Source organism: Anomaloglossus baeobatrachus, unplaced genomic scaffold (assembly GCF_048569485.1).
Source record: "Anomaloglossus baeobatrachus isolate aAnoBae1 unplaced genomic scaffold, aAnoBae1.hap1 Scaffold_2622, whole genome shotgun sequence".
In the NCBI taxonomy this organism is placed as follows: Eukaryota; Metazoa; Chordata; class Amphibia; order Anura; family Aromobatidae; genus Anomaloglossus; species Anomaloglossus baeobatrachus.
This window is the reverse complement of record NW_027442161.1, coordinates 149,222-167,810: the sequence shown is the minus strand read 5'-3', so window position 1 is coordinate 167,810 and position 18,589 is coordinate 149,222. Positions and strand designations below refer to the sequence as shown.

The following is an 18,589-nucleotide window of genomic DNA, read 5'->3' as shown; positions in this document are numbered from 1 at the left end:
TGAGCAAAAGCACACATTTTCAGTGAGGGGGTAGGCATTGGTGGTATAGTGGCGAGAATAGTTGCTTCCCAAGCAATTGACCCGGGTTCAAATGCAGGCCATATAGGTTTCTTTATTTGCAACATGTTACTTTTTACTAAAAAGAATGAAAAAATATGGTACTGAGGCAGAAAACGTAAAAAACCGTGTGCATGTTCAAGCGTTGGTGGTATAGTGGTGAGCATAGCTGCCTTCCAAGCAGTTGACCCGGGTTCGATTCCCGGCCAACGCATTTGGTGATGCTTTTTTTCTGTTTAAGGCTCATGGTTTTCGTTTGTTCTTCACACAATTTAGCAATACTGAAAATTAAAATAACAATAATGAAGAGAAAGTTTCTCTGCTTCTTTTCAACTGTCTTACCTTAACTATATGCCGCGTTACAGTTGTTGATAAAAGCTTAGTAGGGTTACTGCGCATTATAAGAAAAATGCCAGGGTGCTTTTTTTGTAACACATTAGCACAGTTGATGAGCAAAAGCACACATTTTCAGTGTGGGGGTAGGCATTGGTGGTATAGTGGCGAGAATAGTTGCTTCCCAAGCAATTGACCCGGGTTCGAATGCAGGGCATATAGGTTTCTTTTTTTGCAACATGTTACTTTTTACTAAAAAGAATGAAAAAATATGGTACTGAGGCAGAAAACGTAAAAAACCGTGTGCGTGTTCAAGCGTTGGTGGTATAGTGGTGAGCATAGCTGCCTTCCAAGCAGTTGACCCGGGTTCGATTCCCGGCCAACGCATTTGGTGATGCTTTTATTCTGTTTAAGGCTCATGGTTTTCATTTGTTCTTCACACAATTTAGCAATACTGAACATTAAAATAACAATAATGAAGAGAAAGTTTCTCTGCTTCTTTTCAACTGTCTTACCTTAACTATATGCCGCGTTACAGTTGTTGATAAAAGCTTAGTAGGGTTACTGCGCATTATAAGAAAAATGCCAGGGTGCTGTTTTTGTAACACATTAGCACAGTTGATGAGCAAAAGCACACATTTTCAGTGTGGGGGTAGGCATTGGTGGTATAGTGGCGAGAATAGTTGCTTCCCTAGCAATTGACCCGGGTTCGATTCCCGGCCAATGCAGGCGATATAGGTTTCTTTTTTTGCAACATGTTACTTTTTACTAAAAAGAATGAAAAAATATGGTGCTGAGGCAGAAAACGTAAAAAACCGTGTGCATGTTCAAGCGTTGGTGGTGTAGTGGTGAGCATAGCTGCCTTCCAAGCAGTTGACCCGGGTTCGATTCCCGGCCAACGCATTTGGTGATGCTTTTATTCTGTTTAAGGCTCATGGTTTTCGTTTGTTCTTCACACAATTTAACAATACTGAAAATTAAAATAACAATAATGAAGAGAAAGTTTCTCTGCTTCTTTTCATCTGTCTTACCTTAACTATATGCCGCGTTACAGTTGTTGATAAAAGCTTAGTAGGGTTACTGCGCATTATAAGAAAAATGCCAGGGTGCTGTTTTTGTAACACATTAGCACAGTTGATGAGCAAAAGCACACATTTTCAGTGTGGGGGTAGGCATTGGTGGTATAGTGGCGAGAATAGTTGCTTCCCAAGCAATTGACCCGGGTTCAAATGCAGGCCATATAGGTTTCTTTTTTTGCAACATGTTACTTTTTACTAAAAAGAATGAAAAAATATGGTACTGAGGCAGAAAACGTAAAAAACCGTGTGCATGTTCAAGCGTTGGTGGTATAGTGGTGAGCATAGCTGCCTTCCAAGCAGTTGACCCGGGTTCGATTCCCGGCCAACGCATTTGGTGATGCTTTTATTCTGTTTAAGGCTCATGGTTTTCGTTTGTTCTTCACACAATTTAGCAATACTGAAAATTAAAATAACAATAATGAAGAGAAAGTTTCTCTGCTTCTTTTCAACTGTCTTACCTTAACTATATGCCGCGTTACAGTTGTTGATAAAAGCTTAGTAGGGTTACTGCGCATTATAAGAAAAATGCCAGGGTGCTTTTTTTGTAACACATTAGCACAGTTGATGAGCAAAAGCACACATTTTCAGTGTGGGGGTAGGCATTGGTGGTATAGTGGCGAGAATAGTTGCTTCCCAAGCAATTGACCCGGGTTCGAATGCAGGGCATATAGGTTTCTTTTTTTGCAACATGTTACTTTTTACTAAAAAGAATGAAAAAATATGGTACTGAGGCAGAAAACGTAAAAAACCGTGTGCGTGTTCAAGCGTTGGTGGTATAGTGGTGAGCATAGCTGCCTTCCAAGCAGTTGACCCGGGTTCGATTCCCGGCCAACGCATTTGGTGATGCTTGTATTCTGTTTAAGGCTCATGGTTTTCATTTGTTCTTCACACAATTTAGCAATACTGAACATTAAAATAACAATAATGAAGAGAAAGTTTCTCTGCTTCTTTTCAACTGTCTTACCTTAACTATATGCCGCGTTACAGTTGTTGATAAAAGCTTAGTAGGGTTACTGCGCATTATAAGAAAAATGCCAGAGTGCTGTTTTTGTAACACATTAGCACAGTTGATGAGCAAAAGCACACATTTTCAGTGTGGGGGTAGGCATTGGTGGTATAGTGGCGAGAATAGTTGCTTCCCTAGCAATTGACCCGGGTTCGATTCCAGGCGATATAGGTTTCTTTTTTTGCAACATGTTACTTTTTACTAAAAAGAATGAAAAAATATGGTGCTGAGGCAGAAAACGTAAAAAACCGTGTGCATGTTCAAGCGTTGGTGGTGTAGTGGTGAGCATAGCTGCCTTCCAAGCAGTTGACCCGGGTTCGATTCCCGGCCAACGCATTTGGTGACGCTTTTATTCTGTTTAAGGCTCATGGTTTTCGTTTGTTCTTCACACAATTTAGCAATACTGAAAATTAAAATAACAATAATGAAGAGAAAGTTTCTCTGCTTCTTTTCATCTGTCTTACCTTAACTATATGCCGCGTTACAGTTGTTGATAAAAGCTTAGTAGGGTTACTGCGCATTATAAGAAAAATGCCAGGGTGCTGTTTTTGTAACACATTAGCACAGTTGATGAGCAAAAGCACACATTTTCAGTGAGGGGGTAGGCATTGGTGGTATAGTGGCGAGAATAGTTGCTTCCCAAGCAATTGACCCGGGTTCAAATGCAGGCCATATAGGTTTCTTTATTTGCAACATGTTACTTTTTACTAAAAAGAATGAAAAAATATGGTACTGAGGCAGAAAACGTAAAAAACCGAGGGCATGTTCAAGCGTTGGTGGTATAGTGGTGAGCATAGCTGCCTTCCAAGCAGTTGACCCGGGTTCGATTCCCGGCCAACGCATTTGGTGATGCTTTTTTTCTGTTTAAGGCTCATGGTTTTCGTTTGTTCTTCACACAATTTAGCAATACTGAAAATTAAAATAACAATAATGAAGAGAAAGTTTCTCTGCTTCTTTTCAACTGTCTTACCTTAACTATATGCCGCGTTACAGTTGTTGATAAAAGCTTAGTAGGGTTACTGCGCATTATAAGAAAAATGCCAGGGTGCTTTTTTTGTAACACATTAGCACAGTTGATGAGCAAAAGCACACATTTTCAGTGTGGGGGTAGGCATTGGTGGTATAGTGGCGAGAATAGTTGCTTCCCAAGCAATTGACCCGGGTTCGAATGCAGGGCATATAGGTTTCTTTTTTTGCAACATGTTACTTTTTACTAAAAAGAATGAAAAAATATGGTACTGAGGCAGAAAACGTAAAAAACCGTGTGCGTGTTCAAGCGTTGGTGGTATAGTGGTGAGCATAGCTGCCTTCCAAGCAGTTGACCCGGGTTCGATTCCCGGCCAACGCATTTGGTGATGCTTTTATTCTGTTTAAGGCTCATGGTTTTCATTTGTTCTTCACACAATTTAGCAATACTGAACATTAAAATAACAATAATGAAGAGAAAGTTTCTCTGCTTCTTTTCAACTGTCTTACCTTAACTATATGCCGCGTTACAGTTGTTGATAAAAGCTTAGTAGGGTTACTGCGCATTATAAGAAAAATGCCAGGGTGCTGTTTTTGTAACACATTAGCACAGTTGATGAGCAAAAGCACACATTTTCAGTGTGGGGGTAGGCATTGGTGGTATAGTGGCGAGAATAGTTGCTTCCCTAGCAATTGACCCGGGTTCGATTCCCGGCCAATGCAGGCGATATAGGTTTCTTTTTTTGCAACATGTTACTTTTTACTAAAAAGAATGAAAAAATATGGTGCTGAGGCAGAAAACGTAAAAAACCGTGTGCATGTTCAAGCGTTGGTGGTGTAGTGGTGAGCATAGCTGCCTTCCAAGCAGTTGACCCGGGTTCGATTCCCGGCCAACGCATTTGGTGATGCTTTTATTCTGTTTAAGGCTCATGGTTTTCGTTTGTTCTTCACACAATTTAGCAATACTGAAAATTAAAATAACAATAATGAAGAGAAAGTTTCTCTGCTTCTTTTCATCTGTCTTACCTTAACTATATGCCGCGTTACAGTTGTTGATAAAAGCTTAGTAGGGTTACTGCGCATTATAAGAAAAATGCCAGGGTGCTGTTTTTGTAACACATTAGCACAGTTGATGAGCAAAAGCACACATTTTCAGTGAGGGGGTAGGCATTGGTGGTATAGTGGCGAGAATAGTTGCTTCCCAAGCAATTGACCCGGGTTCAAATGCAGGCCATATAGGTTTCTTTTTTTGCAACATGTTACTTTTTACTAAAAAGAATGAAAAAATATGGTACTGAGGCAGAAAACGTAAAAAACCGTGTGCATGTTCAAGCGTTGGTGGTATAGTGGTGAGCATAGCTGCCTTCCAAGCAGTTGACCCGGGTTCGATTCCCGGCCAACGCATTTGGTGATGCTTTTATTCTGTTTAAGGCTCATGGTTTTCGTTTGTTCTTCACACAATTTAGCAATACTGAAAATTAAAATAACAATAATGAAGAGAAAGTTTCTCTGCTTCTTTTCAACTGTCTTACCTTAACTATATGCCGCGTTACAGTTGTTGATAAAAGCTTAGTAGGGTTACTGCGCATTATAAGAAAAATGCCAGGGTGCTTTTTTTGTAACACATTAGCACAGTTGATGAGCAAAAGCACACATTTTCAGTGTGGGGGTAGGCATTGGTGGTATAGTGGCGAGAATAGTTGCTTCCCAAGCAATTGACCCGGGTTCGAATGCAGGGCATATAGGTTTCTTTTTTTGCAACATGTTACTTTTTACTAAAAAGAATGAAAAAATATGGTACTGAGGCAGAAAACGTAAAAAACCGTGTGCGTGTTCAAGCGTTGGTGGTATAGTGGTGAGCATAGCTGCCTTCCAAGCAGTTGACCCGGGTTCGATTCCCGGCCAACGCATTTGGTGATGCTTTTATTCTGTTTAAGGCTCATGGTTTTCATTTGTTCTTCACACAATTTAGCAATACTGAACATTAAAATAACAATAATGAAGAGAAAGTTTCTCTGCTTCTTTTCAACTGTCTTACCTTAACTATATGCCGCGTTACAGTTGTTGATAAAAGCTTAGTAGGGTTACTGCGCATTATAAGAAAAATGCCAGAGTGCTGTTTTTGTAACACATTAGCACAGTTGATGAGCAAAAGCACACATTTTCAGTGTGGGGGTAGGCATTGGTGGTATAGTGGCGAGAATAGTTGCTTCCCTAGCAATTGACCCGGGTTCGATTCCAGGCGATATAGGTTTCTTTTTTTGCAACATGTTACTTTTTACTAAAAAGAATGAAAAAATATGGTGCTGAGGCAGAAAACGTAAAAAACCGTGTGCATGTTCAAGCGTTGGTGGTGTAGTGGTGAGCATAGCTGCCTTCCAAGCAGTTGACCCGGGTTCGATTCCCGGCCAACGCATTTGGTGACGCTTTTATTCTGTTTAAGGCTCATGGTTTTCGTTTGTTCTTCACACAATTTAGCAATACTGAAAATTAAAATAACAATAATGAAGAGAAAGTTTCTCTGCTTCTTTTCATCTGTCTTACCTTAACTATATGCCGCGTTACAGTTGTTGATAAAAGCTTAGTAGGGTTACTGCGCATTATAAGAAAAATGCCAGGGTGCTGTTTTTGTAACACATTAGCACAGTTGATGAGCAAAAGCACACATTTTCAGTGAGGGGGTAGGCATTGGTGGTATAGTGGCGAGAATAGTTGCTTCCCAAGCAATTGACCCGGGTTCAAATGCAGGCCATATAGGTTTCTTTTTTTGCAACATGTTACTTTTTACTAAAAAGAATGAAAAAATATGGTACTGAGACAGAAAACGTAAAAACCGTGTGCATGTTCAAGCGTTGGTGGTATAGTGGTGAGCATAGCTGCCTTCCAAGCAGTTGACCTGGGTTCGATTCCCGGCCAACGCATTTGGTGATGCTTTTATTCTGTTTAAGGCTCATGGTTTTCGTTTGTTCTTCACACAATTTAGCAATACTGAAAATTAAAATAACAATAATGAAGAGAAAGTTTCTCTGCTTCTTTTCAACTGTCTTACCTTAACTATATGCCGCGTTACAGTTGTTGATAAAAGCTTAGTAGGGTTACTGCGCATTATAAGAAAAATGCCAGGGTGCTTTTTTTGTAACACATTAGCACAGTTGATGAGCAAAAGCACACATTTTCAGTGTGGGGGTAGGCATTGGTGGTATAGTGGCGAGAATAGTTGCTTCCCAAGCAATTGACCCGGGTTCGAATGCAGGGCATATAGGTTTCTTTTTTTGCAACATGTTACTTTTTACTAAAAAGAATGAAAAAATATGGTACTGAGGCAGAAAACGTAAAAAACCGTGTGCGTGTTCAAGCGTTGGTGGTATAGTGGTGAGCATAGCTGCCTTCCAAGCAGTTGACCCGGGTTCGATTCCCGGCCAACGCATTTGGTGATGCTTTTATTCTGTTTAAGGCTCATGGTTTTCGTTTGTTCTTCACACAATTTAGCAATACTGAAAATTAAAATAACAATAATGAAGAGAAAGTTTCTCTGCTTCTTTTCAACTGTCTTACCTTAACTATATGCCGCGTTACAGTTGTTGATAAAAGCTTAGTAGGGTTACTGCGCATTATAAGAAAAATGCCAGGGTGCTTTTTTTGTAACACATTAGCACAGTTGATGAGCAAAAGCACACATTTTCAGTGTGGGGGTAGGCATTGGTGGTATAGTGGCGAGAATAGTTGCTTCCCAAGCAATTGACCCGGGTTCGAATGCAGGGCATATAGGTTTCTTTTTTTGCAACATGTTACTTTTTACTAAAAAGAATGAAAAAATATGGTACTGAGGCAGAAAACGTAAAAAACCGTGTGCGTGTTCAAGCGTTGGTGGTATAGTGGTGAGCATAGCTGCCTTCCAAGCAGTTGACCCGGGTTCGATTCCCGGCCAACGCATTTGGTGATGCTTTTATTCTGTTTAAGGCTCATGGTTTTCATTTGTTCTTCACACAATTTAGCAATACTGAACATTAAAATAACAATAATGAAGAGAAAGTTTCTCTGCTTCTTTTCAACTGTCTTACCTTAACTATATGCCGCGTTACAGTTGTTGATAAAAGCTTAGTAGGGTTACTGCGCATTATAAGAAAAATGCCAGGGTGCTGTTTTTGTAACACATTAGCACAGTTGATGAGCAAAAGCACACATTTTCAGTGTGGGGGTAGGCATTGGTGGTATAGTGGCGAGAATAGTTGCTTCCCTAGCAATTGACCCGGGTTCGATTCCCGGCCAATGCAGGCGATATAGGTTTCTTTTTTTGCAACATGTTACTTTTTACTAAAAAGAATGAAAAAATATGGTGCTGAGGCAGAAAACGTAAAAAACCGTGTGCATGTTCAAGCGTTGGTGGTGTAGTGGTGAGCATAGCTGCCTTCCAAGCAGTTGACCCGGGTTCGATTCCCGGCCAACGCATTTGGTGACGCTTTTATTCTGTTTAAGGCTCATGGTTTTCGTTTGTTCTTCACACAATTTAGCAATACTGAAAATTAAAATAACAATAATGAAGAGAAAGTTTCTCTGCTTCTTTTCATCTGTCTTACCTTAACTATATGCCGCGTTACAGTTGTTGATAAAAGCTTAGTAGGGTTACTGCGCATTATAAGAAAAATGCCAGGGTGCTGTTTTTGTAACACATTAGCACAGTTGATGAGCAAAAGCACACATTTTCAGTGAGGGGGTAGGCATTGGTGGTATAGTGGCGAGAATAGTTGCTTCCCAAGCAATTGACCCGGGTTCAAATGCAGGCCATATAGGTTTCTTTTTTTGCAACATGTTACTTTTTACTAAAAAGAATGAAAAAATATGGTACTGAGACAGAAAACGTAAAAACCGTGTGCATGTTCAAGCGTTGGTGGTATAGTGGTGAGCATAGCTGCCTTCCAAGCAGTTGACCCGGGTTCGATTCCCGGCCAACGCATTTGGTGATGCTTTTATTCTGTTTAAGGCTCATGGTTTTCGTTTGTTCTTCACACAATTTAGCAATACTGAAAATTAAAATAACAATAATGAAGAGAAAGTTTCTCTGCTTCTTTTCAACTGTCTTACCTTAACTATATGCCGCGTTACAGTTGTTGATAAAAGCTTAGTAGGGTTACTGTGCATTATAAGAAAAATGCCAGGGTGCTTTTTTTGTAACACATTAGCACAGTTGATGAGCAAAAGCACACATTTTCAGTGTGGGGGTAGGCATTGGTGGTATAGTGGCGAGAATAGTTGCTTCCCAAGCAATTGACCCGGGTTCGAATGCAGGGCATATAGGTTTCTTTTTTTGCAACATGTTACTTTTTACTAAAAAGAATGAAAAAATATGGTACTGAGGCAGAAAACGTAAAAAACCGTGTGCGTGTTCAAGCGTTGGTGGTATAGTGGTGAGCATAGCTGCCTTCCAAGCAGTTGACCCGGGTTCGATTCCCGGCCAACGCATTTGGTGATGCTTTTATTCTGTTTAAGGCTCATGGTTTTCATTTGTTCTTCACACAATTTAGCAATACTGAACATTAAAATAACAATAATGAAGAGAAAGTTTCTCTGCTTCTTTTCAACTGTCTTACCTTAACTATATGCCGCGTTACAGTTGTTGATAAAAGCTTAGTAGGGTTACTGCGCATTATAAGAAAAATGCCAGGGTGCTGTTTTTGTAACACATTAGCACAGTTGATGAGCAAAAGCACACATTTTCAGTGTGGGGGTAGGCATTGGTGGTATAGTGGCGAGAATAGTTGCTTCCCTAGCAATTGACCCGGGTTCGATTCCCGGCCAATGCAGGCGATATAGGTTTCTTTTTTTGCAACATGTTACTTTTTACTAAAAAGAATGAAAAAATATGGTGCTGAGGCAGAAAACGTAAAAAACCGTGTGCATGTTCAAGCGTTGGTGGTGTAGTGGTGAGCATAGCTGCCTTCCAAGCAGTTGACCCGGGTTCGATTCCCGGCCAACGCATTTGGTGATGCTTTTATTCTGTTTAAGGCTCATGGTTTTCGTTTGTTCTTCACACAATTTGGCAATACTGAAAATTAAAATAACAATAATGAAGAGAAAGTTTCTCTGCTTCTTTTCATCTGTCTTACCTTAACTATATGCCGCGTTACAGTTGTTGATAAAAGCTTAGTAGGGTTACTGCGCATTATAAGAAAAATGCCAGGGTGCTGTTTTTGTAACACATTAGCACAGTTGATGAGCAAAAGCACACATTTTCAGTGAGGGGGTAGGCATTGGTGGTATAGTGGCGAGAATAGTTGCTTCCCAAGCAATTGACCCGGGTTCAAATGCAGGCCATATAGGTTTCTTTTTTTGCAACATGTTACTTTTTACTAAAAAGAATGAAAAAATATGGTACTGAGACAGAAAACGTAAAAAACCGTGTGCATGTTCAAGCGTTGGTGGTATAGTGGTGAGCATAGCTGCCTTCCAAGCAGTTGACCCGGGTTCGATTCCCGGCCAACGCATTTGGTGATGCTTTTATTCTGTTTAAGGCTCATGGTTTTCGTTTGTTCTTCACACAATTTAGCAATACTGAAAATTAAAATAACAATAATGAAGAGAAAGTTTCTCTGCTTCTTTTCAACTGTCTTACCTTAACTATATGCCGCGTTACAGTTGTTGATAAAAGCTTAGTAGGGTTACTGCGCATTATAAGAAAAATGCCAGGGTGCTTTTTTTGTAACACATTAGCACAGTTGATGAGCAAAAGCACACATTTTCAGTGTGGGGGTAGGCATTGGTGGTATAGTGGCGAGAATAGTTGCTTCCCAAGCAATTGACCCGGGTTCGAATGCAGGGCATATAGGTTTCTTTTTTTGCAACATGTTACTTTTTACTAAAAAGAATGAAAAAATATGGTACTGAGGCAGAAAACGTAAAAAACCGTGTGCGTGTTCAAGCGTTGGTGGTATAGTGGTGAGCATAGCTGCCTTCCAAGCAGTTGACCCGGGTTCGATTCCCGGCCAACGCATTTGGTGATGCTTTTATTCTGTTTAAGGCTCATGGTTTTCATTTGTTCTTCACACAATTTAGCAATACTGAACATTAAAATAACAATAATGAAGAGAAAGTTTCTCTGCTTCTTTTCAACTGTCTTACCTTAACTATATGCCGCGTTACAGTTGTTGATAAAAGCTTAGTAGGGTTACTGCGCATTATAAGAAAAATGCCAGGGTGCTGTTTTTGTAACACATTAGCACAGTTGATGAGCAAAAGTACACATTTTCAGTGTGGGGGTAGGCATTGGTGGTATAGTGGCGAGAATAGTTGCTTCCCTAGCAATTGACCCGGGTTCGATTCCCGGCCAATGCAGGCGATATAGGTTTCTTTTTTTGCAACATGTTACTTTTTACTAAAAAGAATGAAAAAATATGGTGCTGAGGCAGAAAACGTAAAAAACCGTGTGCATGTTCAAGCGTTGGTGGTGTAGTGGTGAGCATAGCTGCCTTCCAAGCAGTTGACCCGGGTTCGATTCCCGGCCAACGCATTTGGTGATGCTTTTATTCTGTTTAAGGCTCATGGTTTTCGTTTGTTCTTCACACAATTTAGCAATACTGAAAATTAAAATAACAATAATGAAGAGAAAGTTTCTCTGCTTCTTTTCAACTGTCTTACCTTAACTATATGCCGCGTTACAGTTGTTGATAAAAGCTTAGTAGGGTTACTGCGCATTATAAGAAAAATGCCAGGGTGCTTTTTTTGTAACACATTAGCACAGTTGATGAGCAAAAGCACACATTTTCAGTGTGGGGGTAGGCATTGGTGGTATAGTGGCGAGAATAGTTGCTTCCCAAGCAATTGACCCGGGTTCGAATGCAGGGCATATAGGTTTCTTTTTTTGCAACATGTTACTTTTTACTAAAAAGAATGAAAAAATATGGTACTGAGGCAGAAAACGTAAAAAACCATGTGCGTGTTCAAGCGTTGGTGGTATAGTGGTGAGCATAGCTGCCTTCCAAGCAGTTGACCCGGGTTCGATTCCCGGCCAACGCATTTGGTGATGCTTTTATTCTGTTTAAGGCTCATGGTTTTCATTTGTTCTTCACACAATTTAGCAATACTGAACATTAAAATAACAATAATGAAGAGAAAGTTTCTCTGCTTCTTTTCAACTGTCTTACCTTAACTATATGCCGCGTTACAGTTGTTGATAAAAGCTTAGTAGGGTTACTGCGCATTATAAGAAAAATGCCAGGGTGCGGTTTTTGTAACACATTAGCACAGTTGATGAGCAAAAGCACACATTTTCAGTGTGGGGGTAGGCATTGGTGGTATAGTGGCGAGAATAGTTGCTTCCCAAGCAATTGACCCGGGTTCGAATGCAGGGCATATAGGTTTCTTTTTTTGCAACATGTTACTTTTTACTAAAAAGAATGAAAAAATATGGTACTGAGGCAGAAAACGTAAAAAACCGTGTGCGTGTTCAAGCGTTGGTGGTATAGTGGTGAGCATAGCTGCCTTCCAAGCAGTTGACCCGGGTTCGATTCCCGGCCAACGCATTTGGTGATGCTTTTATTCTGTTTAAGGCTCATGGTTTTCGTTTGTTCTTCACACAATTTAGCAATACTGAAAATTAAAATAACAATAATGAAGAGAAAGTTTCTCTGCTTCTTTTCAACTGTCTTACCTTAACTATATGCCGCGTTACAGTTGTTGATAAAAGCTTAGTAGGGTTACTGCGCATTATAAGAAAAATGCCAGGGTGCTTTTTTTGTAACACATTAGCACAGTTGATGAGCAAAAGCACACATTTTCAGTGTGGGGGTAGGCATTGGTGGTATAGTGGCGAGAATAGTTGCTTCCCAAGCAATTGACCCGGCTTCGAATGCAGGGCATATAGGTTTCTTTTTTTGCAACATGTTACTTTTTACTAAAAAGAATGAAAAAATATGGTACTGAGGCAGAAAACGTAAAAAACCGTGTGCGTGTTCAAGCGTTGGTGGTATAGTGGTGAGCATAGCTGCCTTCCAAGCAGTTGACCCGGGTTCGATTCCCGGCCAACGCATTTGGTGATGCTTTTATTCTGTTTAAGGCTCATGGTTTTCATTTGTTCTTCACACAATTTAGCAATACTGAACATTAAAATAACAATAATGAAGAGAAAGTTTCTCTGCTTCTTTTCAACTGTCTTACCTTAACTATATGCCGCGTTACAGTTGTTGATAAAAGCTTAGTAGGGTTACTGCGCATTATAAGAAAAATGCCAGGGTGCTGTTTTTGTAACACATTAGCACAGTTGATGAGCAAAAGCACACATTTTCAGTGTGGGGGTAGGCATTGGTGGTATAGTGGCGAGAATAGTTGCTTCCCTAGCAATTGACCCGGGTTCGATTCCCGGCCAATGCAGGCGATATAGGTTTCTTTTTTTGCAACATGTTACTTTTTACTAAAAAGAATGAAAAAATATGGTGCTGAGGCAGAAAACGTAAAAAACCGTGTGCATGTTCAAGCGTTGGTGGTGTAGTGGTGAGCATAGCTGCCTTCCAAGCAGTTGACCCGGGTTCGATTCCCGGCCAACGCATTTGGTGATGCTTTTATTCTGTTTAAGGCTCATGGTTTTCGTTTGTTCTTCACACAATTTAGCAATACTGAAAATTAAAATAACAATAATGAAGAGAAAGTTTCTCTGCTTCTTTTCATCTGTCTTACCTTAACTATATGCCGCGTTACAGTTGTTGATAAAAGCTTAGTAGGGTTACTGCGCATTATAAGAAAAATGCCAGGGTGCTGTTTTTGTAACACATTAGCACAGTTGATGAGCAAAAGCACACATTTTCAGTGTGGGGGTAGGCATTGGTGGTATAGTGGCGAGAATTGTTGCTTCCCAAGCAATTGACCCGGGTTCAAATCCCGGCCAATGCAGGCGCTATAGGTTTCTTTTTTTGCAACATGTTACTTTTTACTAAAAAGAATGAAAAAATATGGTACTGAGGCAGAAAACGTAAAAAACCGTGTGCGTGTTCAAGCGTTGGTGGTATAGTGGTGAGCATAGCTGCCTTCCAAGCAGTTGACCCGGGTTCGATTCCCGGCCAACGCATTTGGTGATGCTTTTATTCTGTTTAAGGCTCATGGTTTTCATTTGTTCTTCACACAATTTAGCAATACTGAACATTAAAATAACAATAATGAAGAGAAAGTTTCTCTGCTTCTTTTCAACTGTCTTACCTTAACTATATGCCGCGTTACAGTTGTTGATAAAAGCTTAGTAGGGTTACTGCGCATTATAAGAAAAATGCCAGGGTGCTGTTTTTGTAACACATTAGCACAGTTGATGAGCAAAAGCACACATTTTCAGTGTGGGGGTAGGCATTGGTGGTATAGTGGCGAGAATAGTTGCTTCCCTAGCAATTGACCCGGGTTCGATTCCCGGCCAATGCAGGCGATATAGGTTTCTTTTTTTGCAACATGTTACTTTTTACTAAAAAGAATGAAAAAATATGGTACTGAGGAAGAAAACGTAAAAAACCGTGTGCATGTTCAAGCGTTGGTGGTATAGTGGTGAGCATAGCTGCCTTCCAAGCGGTTGACCCGGGTTCGATTCCCGGCCAACGCATTTGGTGATGCTTTTATTCTGTTTAAGGCTCATGGTTTTCGTTTGTTCTTCACACAATTTAGCAATACTGAAAATTAAAATAACAATAATGAAGAGAAAGTTTCTCTGCTTCTTTTCAACTGTCTTACCTTAACTATATGCCGCGTTACAGTTGTTGATAAAAGCTTAGTAGGGTTACTGCGCATTATAAGAAAAATGCCAGGGTGCTTTTTTTGTAACACATTAGCACAGTTGATGAGCAAAAGCACACATTTTCAGTGTGGGGGTAGGCATTGGTGGTATAGTGGCGAGAATAGTTGCTTCCCAAGCAATTGACCCGGGTTCGAATGCAGGGCATATAGGTTTCTTTTTTTGCAACATGTTACTTTTTACTAAAAAGAATGAAAAAATATGGTACTGAGGCAGAAAACGTAAAAAACCGTGTGCGTGTTCAAGCGTTGGTGGTATAGTGGTGAGCATAGCTGCCTTCCAAGCAGTTGACCCGGGTTCGATTCCCAGCCAACGCATTTGGTGATGCTTTTATTCTGTTTAAGGCTCATAGTTTTCGTTTGTTCTTCACACAATTTAGCAATACTGAAAATTAAAATAACAATAATGAAGAGAAAGTTTCTCTGCTTCTTTTCAACTGTCTTACCTTAACTATATGCCGCGTTACAGTTGTTGATAAAAGCTTAGTAGGGTTACTGCGCATTATAAGAAAAATGCCAGGGTGCTGTTTTTGTAACACATTAGCACAGTTGATGAGCAAAAGCACACATTTTCAGTGTGGGGGTAGGCATTGGTGGTATAGTGGCGAGAATAGTTGCTTCCCAAGCAATTGACCCGGGTTCGAATGCAGGGCATATAGGTTTCTTTTTTTGCAACATGTTACTTTTTACTAAAAAGAATAAAAAAAATATGGTGCTGAGGCAGAAAACGTAAAAAACCGTGTGCATGTTCAAGCGTTGGTGGTATAGTGGTGAGCATAGCTGCCTTCCAAGCAGTTGACCCGGGTTCGATTCCCGGCCAACGCATTTGGTGATGCTTTTATTCTGTTTAAGGCTCATGGTTTTCGTTTGTTCTTCACACAATTTAGCAATACTGAAAATTAAAATAACAATAATGAAGAGAAAGTTTCTCTGCTTCTTTTCAACTGTCTTACCTTAACTATATGCCGCGTTACAGTTGTTGATAAAAGCTTAGTAGGGTTACTGCGCATTATAAGAAAAATGCCAGGGTGCTGTTTTTGTAACACATTAGCACAGTTGATGAGCAAAAGCACACATTTTCAGTGTGGGGGTAGGCATTGGTGGTATAGTGGCGAGAATAGTTGCTTCCCAAGCAATTGACCCGGGTTCGAATGCAGGGCATATAGGTTTCTTTTTTTGCAACATGTTACTTTTTACTAAAAAGAATGAAAAAATATGGTACTGAGGCAGAAAACGTAAAAAACCGTGTGCGTGTTCAAGCGTTGGTGGTATAGTGGTGAGCATAGCTGCCTTCCAAGCAGTTGACCCGGGTTCGATTCCCGGCCAACGCATTTGGTGATGCTTTTATTCTGTTTAAGGCTCATGGTTTTCATTTGTTCTTCACACAATTTAGCAATACTGAACATTAAAATAACAATAATGAAGAGAAAGTTTCTCTGCTTCTTTTCAACTGTCTTACCTTAACTATATGCCGCGTTACAGTTGTTGATAAAAGCTTAGTAGGGTTACTGCGCATTATAAGAAAAATGCCAGGGTGCTGTTTTTGTAACACATTAGCACAGTTGATGAGCAAAAGCACACATTTTCAGTGTGGGGGTAGGCATTGGTGGTATAGTGGCGAGAATAGTTGCTTCCCAAGCAATTGACCCGGGTTCGAATCCCGGCCAATGCAGGCGCTATAGGTTTCTTTTTTTGCAACATGTTACTTTTTACTAAAAAGAATAAAAAAAATATGGTGCTGAGGCAGAAAACGTAAAAAACCGTGTGCATGTTCAAGCGTTGGTGGTATAGTGGTGAGCATAGCTGCCTTCCAAGCAGTTGACCCGGGTTCGATTCCCAGCCAACGCATTTGGTGATGCTTTTATTCTGTTTAAGGCTCATGGTTTTCGTTTGTTCTTCACACAATTTAGCAATACTGAAAATTAAAATAACAATAATGAAGAGAAAGTTTCTCTGCTTCTTTTCAACTGTCTTACCTTAACTATATGCCGCGTTACAGTTGTTGATAAAAGCTTAGTAGGGTTACTGCGCATTATAAGAAAAATGCCAGGGTGCTGTTTTTGTAACACATTAGCACAGTTGATGAGCAAAAGCACACATTTTCAGTGTGGGGGTAGGCATTGGTGGTATAGTGGCGAGAATAGTTGCTTCCCAAGCAATTGACCCGGGTTCGAATGCAAGGCATATAGGTTTCTTTTTTTGCAACATGTTACTTTTTACTAAAAAGAATGAAAAAATATGGTACTGAGGCAGAAAACGTAAAAAACCGTGTGCGTGTTCAAGCGTTGGTGGTATAGTGGTGAGCATAGCTGCCTTCCAAGCAGTTGACCCGGGTTCGATTCCCGGCCAACGCATTTGGTGATGCTTTTATTCTGTTTAAGGCTCATGGTTTTCATTTGTTCTTCACACAATTTAGCAATACTGAACATTAAAATAACAATAATGAAGAGAAAGTTTCTCTGCTTCTTTTCAACTGTCTTACCTTAACTATATGCCGCGTTACAGTTGTTGATAAAAGCTTAGTAGGGTTACTGCGCATTATAAGAAAAATGCCAGGGTGCTGTTTTTGTAACACATTAGCACAGTTGATGAGCAAAAGCACACATTTTCAGTTTGGGGGTAGGCATTGGTGGTATAGTGGCGAGAATAGTTGCTTCCCAAGCAATTGACCCGGGTTCGAATGCAGGGCATATAGGTTTCTTTTTTTGCAACATGTTACTTTTTACTAAAAAGAATGAAAAAATATGGTACTGAGGCAGAAAACGTAAAAAACCGTGTGCGTGTTCAAGCGTTGGTGGTATAGTGGTGAGCATAGCTGCCTTCCAAGCAGTTGACCCGGGTTCGATTCCCGGCCAACGCATTTGGTGATGCTTTTATTCTGTTTAAGGCTCATGGTTTTCGTTTGTTCTTCACACAATTTAGCAATACTGAAAATTAAAATAACAATAATGAAGAGAAAGTTTCTCTGCTTCTTTTCAACTGTCTTACCTTAACTATATGCCGCTTTACAGTTGTTGATAAAAGCTTAGTAGGGTTACTGCGCATTATAAGAAAAATGCCAGGGTGCGGTTTTTGTAACACATTAGCACAGTTGATGAGCAAAAGCACACATTTTCAGTTTGGGGGTAGGCATTGGTGGTATAGTGGCGAGAATAGTTGCTTCCCAAGCAATTGACCCGGGTTCGAATGCAGGGCATATAGGTTTCTTTTTTTGCAACATGTTACTTTTTACTAAAAAGAATGAAAAAATATGGTACTGAGGCAGAAAACGTAAAAAACCGTGTGCGTGTTCAAGCGTTGGTGGTATAGTGGTGAGCATAGCTGCCTTCCAAGCAGTTGACCCGGGTTCGATTCCCGGCCAACGCATTTGGTGATGCTTTTATTCTGTTTAAGGCTCATGGTTTTCGTTTGTTCTTCACACAATTTAGCAATACTGAAAATTAAAATAACAATAATGAAGAGAAAGTTTCTCTGCTTCTTTTCAACTGTCTTACCTTAACTATATGCCGCTTTACAGTTGTTGATAAAAGCTTAGTAGGGTTACTGCGCATTATAAGAAAAATGCCAGGGTGCGGTTTTTGTAACACATTAGCACAGTTGATGAGCAAAAGCACACATTTTCAGTGTGGGGGTAGGCATTGGTGGTATAGTGGCGAGAATAGTTGCTTCCCAAGCGATTGACCCGGGTTCGAATGCAGGGCATATAGGTTTCTTTTTTTGCAACATGTTACTTTTTACTAAAAAGAATGAAAAAATATGGTACTGAGGCAGAAAACGTAAAAAACCGTGTGCGTGTTCAAGCGTTGGTGGTATAGTGGTGAGCATAGCTGCCTTCCAAGCAGTTGACCCGGGTTCGATTCCCGGCCAACGCATTTGGTGATGCTTTTATTCTGTTTAAGGCTCATGGTTTTCGTTTGTTCTTCACACAATTTAGCAATACTGAAAATTAAAATAACAATAATGAAGAGAAAGTTTCTCTGCTTCTTTTCAACTGTCTTACCTTAACTATATGCCGCGTTACAGTTGTTGATAAAAGCTTAGTAGGGTTACTGCGCATTATAAGAAAAATGCCACGGTGCTGTTTTTGTAACATATTAGCACAGTTGATCAGCAAAAGCACACATTTTCAGTGTGGGGGTAGGCATTGGTGGTATAGTGGCGAGAATAGTTGCTTCCCAAGCAATTGACCCGGGTTCGAATGCAGGGCATATAGGTTTCTTTTTTTGCAATATGTTACTTTTTACTAAAAAGAATGAAAAAATATGGTACTGAGGCAGAAAACGTAAAAAACCGTGTGCGTGTTCAAGCGTTGGTGGTATAGTGGTGAGCATAGCTGCCTTCCAAGCAGTTGACCCGGGTTCGATTCCCGGCCAACGCATTTGGTGATGCT

The 18,589-nt window shown here is 40.2% G+C and overlaps 42 non-coding genes across 42 annotated transcripts; all 42 read left to right on the top strand.

The window, feature by feature from the left end:
* Positions 1-199: 199 nt before the first annotated feature.
* Positions 200-271, top strand: TRNAG-UCC (transfer RNA glycine (anticodon UCC)). The gene has a single exon. It is a non-coding gene; the product is annotated as a tRNA-Gly (tRNA).
* A 434-nt stretch (positions 272-705) lies between these two features.
* TRNAG-UCC (transfer RNA glycine (anticodon UCC)) lies at positions 706-777 on the top strand. Its single transcript has one exon. It is a non-coding gene; the product is annotated as a tRNA-Gly (tRNA).
* A 269-nt stretch (positions 778-1,046) lies between these two features.
* On the top strand, positions 1,047-1,118 carry TRNAG-CCC (transfer RNA glycine (anticodon CCC)). The gene has a single exon. It is a non-coding gene; the product is annotated as a tRNA-Gly (tRNA).
* A 103-nt stretch (positions 1,119-1,221) lies between these two features.
* TRNAG-UCC (transfer RNA glycine (anticodon UCC)) lies at positions 1,222-1,293 on the top strand. Its single transcript has one exon. It is a non-coding gene; the product is annotated as a tRNA-Gly (tRNA).
* A 434-nt stretch (positions 1,294-1,727) lies between these two features.
* TRNAG-UCC (transfer RNA glycine (anticodon UCC)) lies at positions 1,728-1,799 on the top strand. The gene has a single exon. It is a non-coding gene; the product is annotated as a tRNA-Gly (tRNA).
* Positions 1,800-2,233: 434 nt separating this feature from the next.
* On the top strand, positions 2,234-2,305 carry TRNAG-UCC (transfer RNA glycine (anticodon UCC)). Its single transcript has one exon. It is a non-coding gene; the product is annotated as a tRNA-Gly (tRNA).
* A 434-nt stretch (positions 2,306-2,739) lies between these two features.
* On the top strand, positions 2,740-2,811 carry TRNAG-UCC (transfer RNA glycine (anticodon UCC)). Its single transcript has one exon. It is a non-coding gene; the product is annotated as a tRNA-Gly (tRNA).
* A 434-nt stretch (positions 2,812-3,245) lies between these two features.
* On the top strand, positions 3,246-3,317 carry TRNAG-UCC (transfer RNA glycine (anticodon UCC)). The gene has a single exon. It is a non-coding gene; the product is annotated as a tRNA-Gly (tRNA).
* Positions 3,318-3,751: 434 nt separating this feature from the next.
* On the top strand, positions 3,752-3,823 carry TRNAG-UCC (transfer RNA glycine (anticodon UCC)). Its single transcript has one exon. It is a non-coding gene; the product is annotated as a tRNA-Gly (tRNA).
* A 269-nt stretch (positions 3,824-4,092) lies between these two features.
* TRNAG-CCC (transfer RNA glycine (anticodon CCC)) lies at positions 4,093-4,164 on the top strand. Its single transcript has one exon. It is a non-coding gene; the product is annotated as a tRNA-Gly (tRNA).
* A 103-nt stretch (positions 4,165-4,267) lies between these two features.
* On the top strand, positions 4,268-4,339 carry TRNAG-UCC (transfer RNA glycine (anticodon UCC)). Its single transcript has one exon. It is a non-coding gene; the product is annotated as a tRNA-Gly (tRNA).
* Positions 4,340-4,773: 434 nt separating this feature from the next.
* TRNAG-UCC (transfer RNA glycine (anticodon UCC)) lies at positions 4,774-4,845 on the top strand. The gene has a single exon. It is a non-coding gene; the product is annotated as a tRNA-Gly (tRNA).
* Positions 4,846-5,279: 434 nt separating this feature from the next.
* Positions 5,280-5,351, top strand: TRNAG-UCC (transfer RNA glycine (anticodon UCC)). The gene has a single exon. It is a non-coding gene; the product is annotated as a tRNA-Gly (tRNA).
* A 434-nt stretch (positions 5,352-5,785) lies between these two features.
* Positions 5,786-5,857, top strand: TRNAG-UCC (transfer RNA glycine (anticodon UCC)). The gene has a single exon. It is a non-coding gene; the product is annotated as a tRNA-Gly (tRNA).
* A 939-nt stretch (positions 5,858-6,796) lies between these two features.
* On the top strand, positions 6,797-6,868 carry TRNAG-UCC (transfer RNA glycine (anticodon UCC)). The gene has a single exon. It is a non-coding gene; the product is annotated as a tRNA-Gly (tRNA).
* A 434-nt stretch (positions 6,869-7,302) lies between these two features.
* TRNAG-UCC (transfer RNA glycine (anticodon UCC)) lies at positions 7,303-7,374 on the top strand. Its single transcript has one exon. It is a non-coding gene; the product is annotated as a tRNA-Gly (tRNA).
* Positions 7,375-7,643: 269 nt separating this feature from the next.
* On the top strand, positions 7,644-7,715 carry TRNAG-CCC (transfer RNA glycine (anticodon CCC)). Its single transcript has one exon. It is a non-coding gene; the product is annotated as a tRNA-Gly (tRNA).
* Positions 7,716-7,818: 103 nt separating this feature from the next.
* Positions 7,819-7,890, top strand: TRNAG-UCC (transfer RNA glycine (anticodon UCC)). The gene has a single exon. It is a non-coding gene; the product is annotated as a tRNA-Gly (tRNA).
* A 433-nt stretch (positions 7,891-8,323) lies between these two features.
* TRNAG-UCC (transfer RNA glycine (anticodon UCC)) lies at positions 8,324-8,395 on the top strand. Its single transcript has one exon. It is a non-coding gene; the product is annotated as a tRNA-Gly (tRNA).
* A 434-nt stretch (positions 8,396-8,829) lies between these two features.
* Positions 8,830-8,901, top strand: TRNAG-UCC (transfer RNA glycine (anticodon UCC)). Its single transcript has one exon. It is a non-coding gene; the product is annotated as a tRNA-Gly (tRNA).
* Positions 8,902-9,170: 269 nt separating this feature from the next.
* On the top strand, positions 9,171-9,242 carry TRNAG-CCC (transfer RNA glycine (anticodon CCC)). The gene has a single exon. It is a non-coding gene; the product is annotated as a tRNA-Gly (tRNA).
* A 103-nt stretch (positions 9,243-9,345) lies between these two features.
* TRNAG-UCC (transfer RNA glycine (anticodon UCC)) lies at positions 9,346-9,417 on the top strand. The gene has a single exon. It is a non-coding gene; the product is annotated as a tRNA-Gly (tRNA).
* Positions 9,418-9,851: 434 nt separating this feature from the next.
* On the top strand, positions 9,852-9,923 carry TRNAG-UCC (transfer RNA glycine (anticodon UCC)). Its single transcript has one exon. It is a non-coding gene; the product is annotated as a tRNA-Gly (tRNA).
* A 434-nt stretch (positions 9,924-10,357) lies between these two features.
* On the top strand, positions 10,358-10,429 carry TRNAG-UCC (transfer RNA glycine (anticodon UCC)). Its single transcript has one exon. It is a non-coding gene; the product is annotated as a tRNA-Gly (tRNA).
* Positions 10,430-10,698: 269 nt separating this feature from the next.
* On the top strand, positions 10,699-10,770 carry TRNAG-CCC (transfer RNA glycine (anticodon CCC)). The gene has a single exon. It is a non-coding gene; the product is annotated as a tRNA-Gly (tRNA).
* Positions 10,771-10,873: 103 nt separating this feature from the next.
* TRNAG-UCC (transfer RNA glycine (anticodon UCC)) lies at positions 10,874-10,945 on the top strand. Its single transcript has one exon. It is a non-coding gene; the product is annotated as a tRNA-Gly (tRNA).
* Positions 10,946-11,379: 434 nt separating this feature from the next.
* On the top strand, positions 11,380-11,451 carry TRNAG-UCC (transfer RNA glycine (anticodon UCC)). Its single transcript has one exon. It is a non-coding gene; the product is annotated as a tRNA-Gly (tRNA).
* Positions 11,452-11,885: 434 nt separating this feature from the next.
* On the top strand, positions 11,886-11,957 carry TRNAG-UCC (transfer RNA glycine (anticodon UCC)). Its single transcript has one exon. It is a non-coding gene; the product is annotated as a tRNA-Gly (tRNA).
* A 434-nt stretch (positions 11,958-12,391) lies between these two features.
* TRNAG-UCC (transfer RNA glycine (anticodon UCC)) lies at positions 12,392-12,463 on the top strand. The gene has a single exon. It is a non-coding gene; the product is annotated as a tRNA-Gly (tRNA).
* Positions 12,464-12,732: 269 nt separating this feature from the next.
* TRNAG-CCC (transfer RNA glycine (anticodon CCC)) lies at positions 12,733-12,804 on the top strand. Its single transcript has one exon. It is a non-coding gene; the product is annotated as a tRNA-Gly (tRNA).
* A 103-nt stretch (positions 12,805-12,907) lies between these two features.
* On the top strand, positions 12,908-12,979 carry TRNAG-UCC (transfer RNA glycine (anticodon UCC)). The gene has a single exon. It is a non-coding gene; the product is annotated as a tRNA-Gly (tRNA).
* A 269-nt stretch (positions 12,980-13,248) lies between these two features.
* TRNAG-CCC (transfer RNA glycine (anticodon CCC)) lies at positions 13,249-13,320 on the top strand. Its single transcript has one exon. It is a non-coding gene; the product is annotated as a tRNA-Gly (tRNA).
* Positions 13,321-13,423: 103 nt separating this feature from the next.
* TRNAG-UCC (transfer RNA glycine (anticodon UCC)) lies at positions 13,424-13,495 on the top strand. Its single transcript has one exon. It is a non-coding gene; the product is annotated as a tRNA-Gly (tRNA).
* Positions 13,496-13,764: 269 nt separating this feature from the next.
* TRNAG-CCC (transfer RNA glycine (anticodon CCC)) lies at positions 13,765-13,836 on the top strand. The gene has a single exon. It is a non-coding gene; the product is annotated as a tRNA-Gly (tRNA).
* A 1,116-nt stretch (positions 13,837-14,952) lies between these two features.
* TRNAG-UCC (transfer RNA glycine (anticodon UCC)) lies at positions 14,953-15,024 on the top strand. The gene has a single exon. It is a non-coding gene; the product is annotated as a tRNA-Gly (tRNA).
* A 434-nt stretch (positions 15,025-15,458) lies between these two features.
* Positions 15,459-15,530, top strand: TRNAG-UCC (transfer RNA glycine (anticodon UCC)). The gene has a single exon. It is a non-coding gene; the product is annotated as a tRNA-Gly (tRNA).
* Positions 15,531-15,799: 269 nt separating this feature from the next.
* Positions 15,800-15,871, top strand: TRNAG-CCC (transfer RNA glycine (anticodon CCC)). Its single transcript has one exon. It is a non-coding gene; the product is annotated as a tRNA-Gly (tRNA).
* Positions 15,872-16,481: 610 nt separating this feature from the next.
* On the top strand, positions 16,482-16,553 carry TRNAG-UCC (transfer RNA glycine (anticodon UCC)). The gene has a single exon. It is a non-coding gene; the product is annotated as a tRNA-Gly (tRNA).
* Positions 16,554-16,987: 434 nt separating this feature from the next.
* Positions 16,988-17,059, top strand: TRNAG-UCC (transfer RNA glycine (anticodon UCC)). Its single transcript has one exon. It is a non-coding gene; the product is annotated as a tRNA-Gly (tRNA).
* A 434-nt stretch (positions 17,060-17,493) lies between these two features.
* On the top strand, positions 17,494-17,565 carry TRNAG-UCC (transfer RNA glycine (anticodon UCC)). Its single transcript has one exon. It is a non-coding gene; the product is annotated as a tRNA-Gly (tRNA).
* Positions 17,566-17,999: 434 nt separating this feature from the next.
* On the top strand, positions 18,000-18,071 carry TRNAG-UCC (transfer RNA glycine (anticodon UCC)). Its single transcript has one exon. It is a non-coding gene; the product is annotated as a tRNA-Gly (tRNA).
* Positions 18,072-18,505: 434 nt separating this feature from the next.
* TRNAG-UCC (transfer RNA glycine (anticodon UCC)) lies at positions 18,506-18,577 on the top strand. Its single transcript has one exon. It is a non-coding gene; the product is annotated as a tRNA-Gly (tRNA).
* Positions 18,578-18,589: the final 12 nt, after the last annotated feature.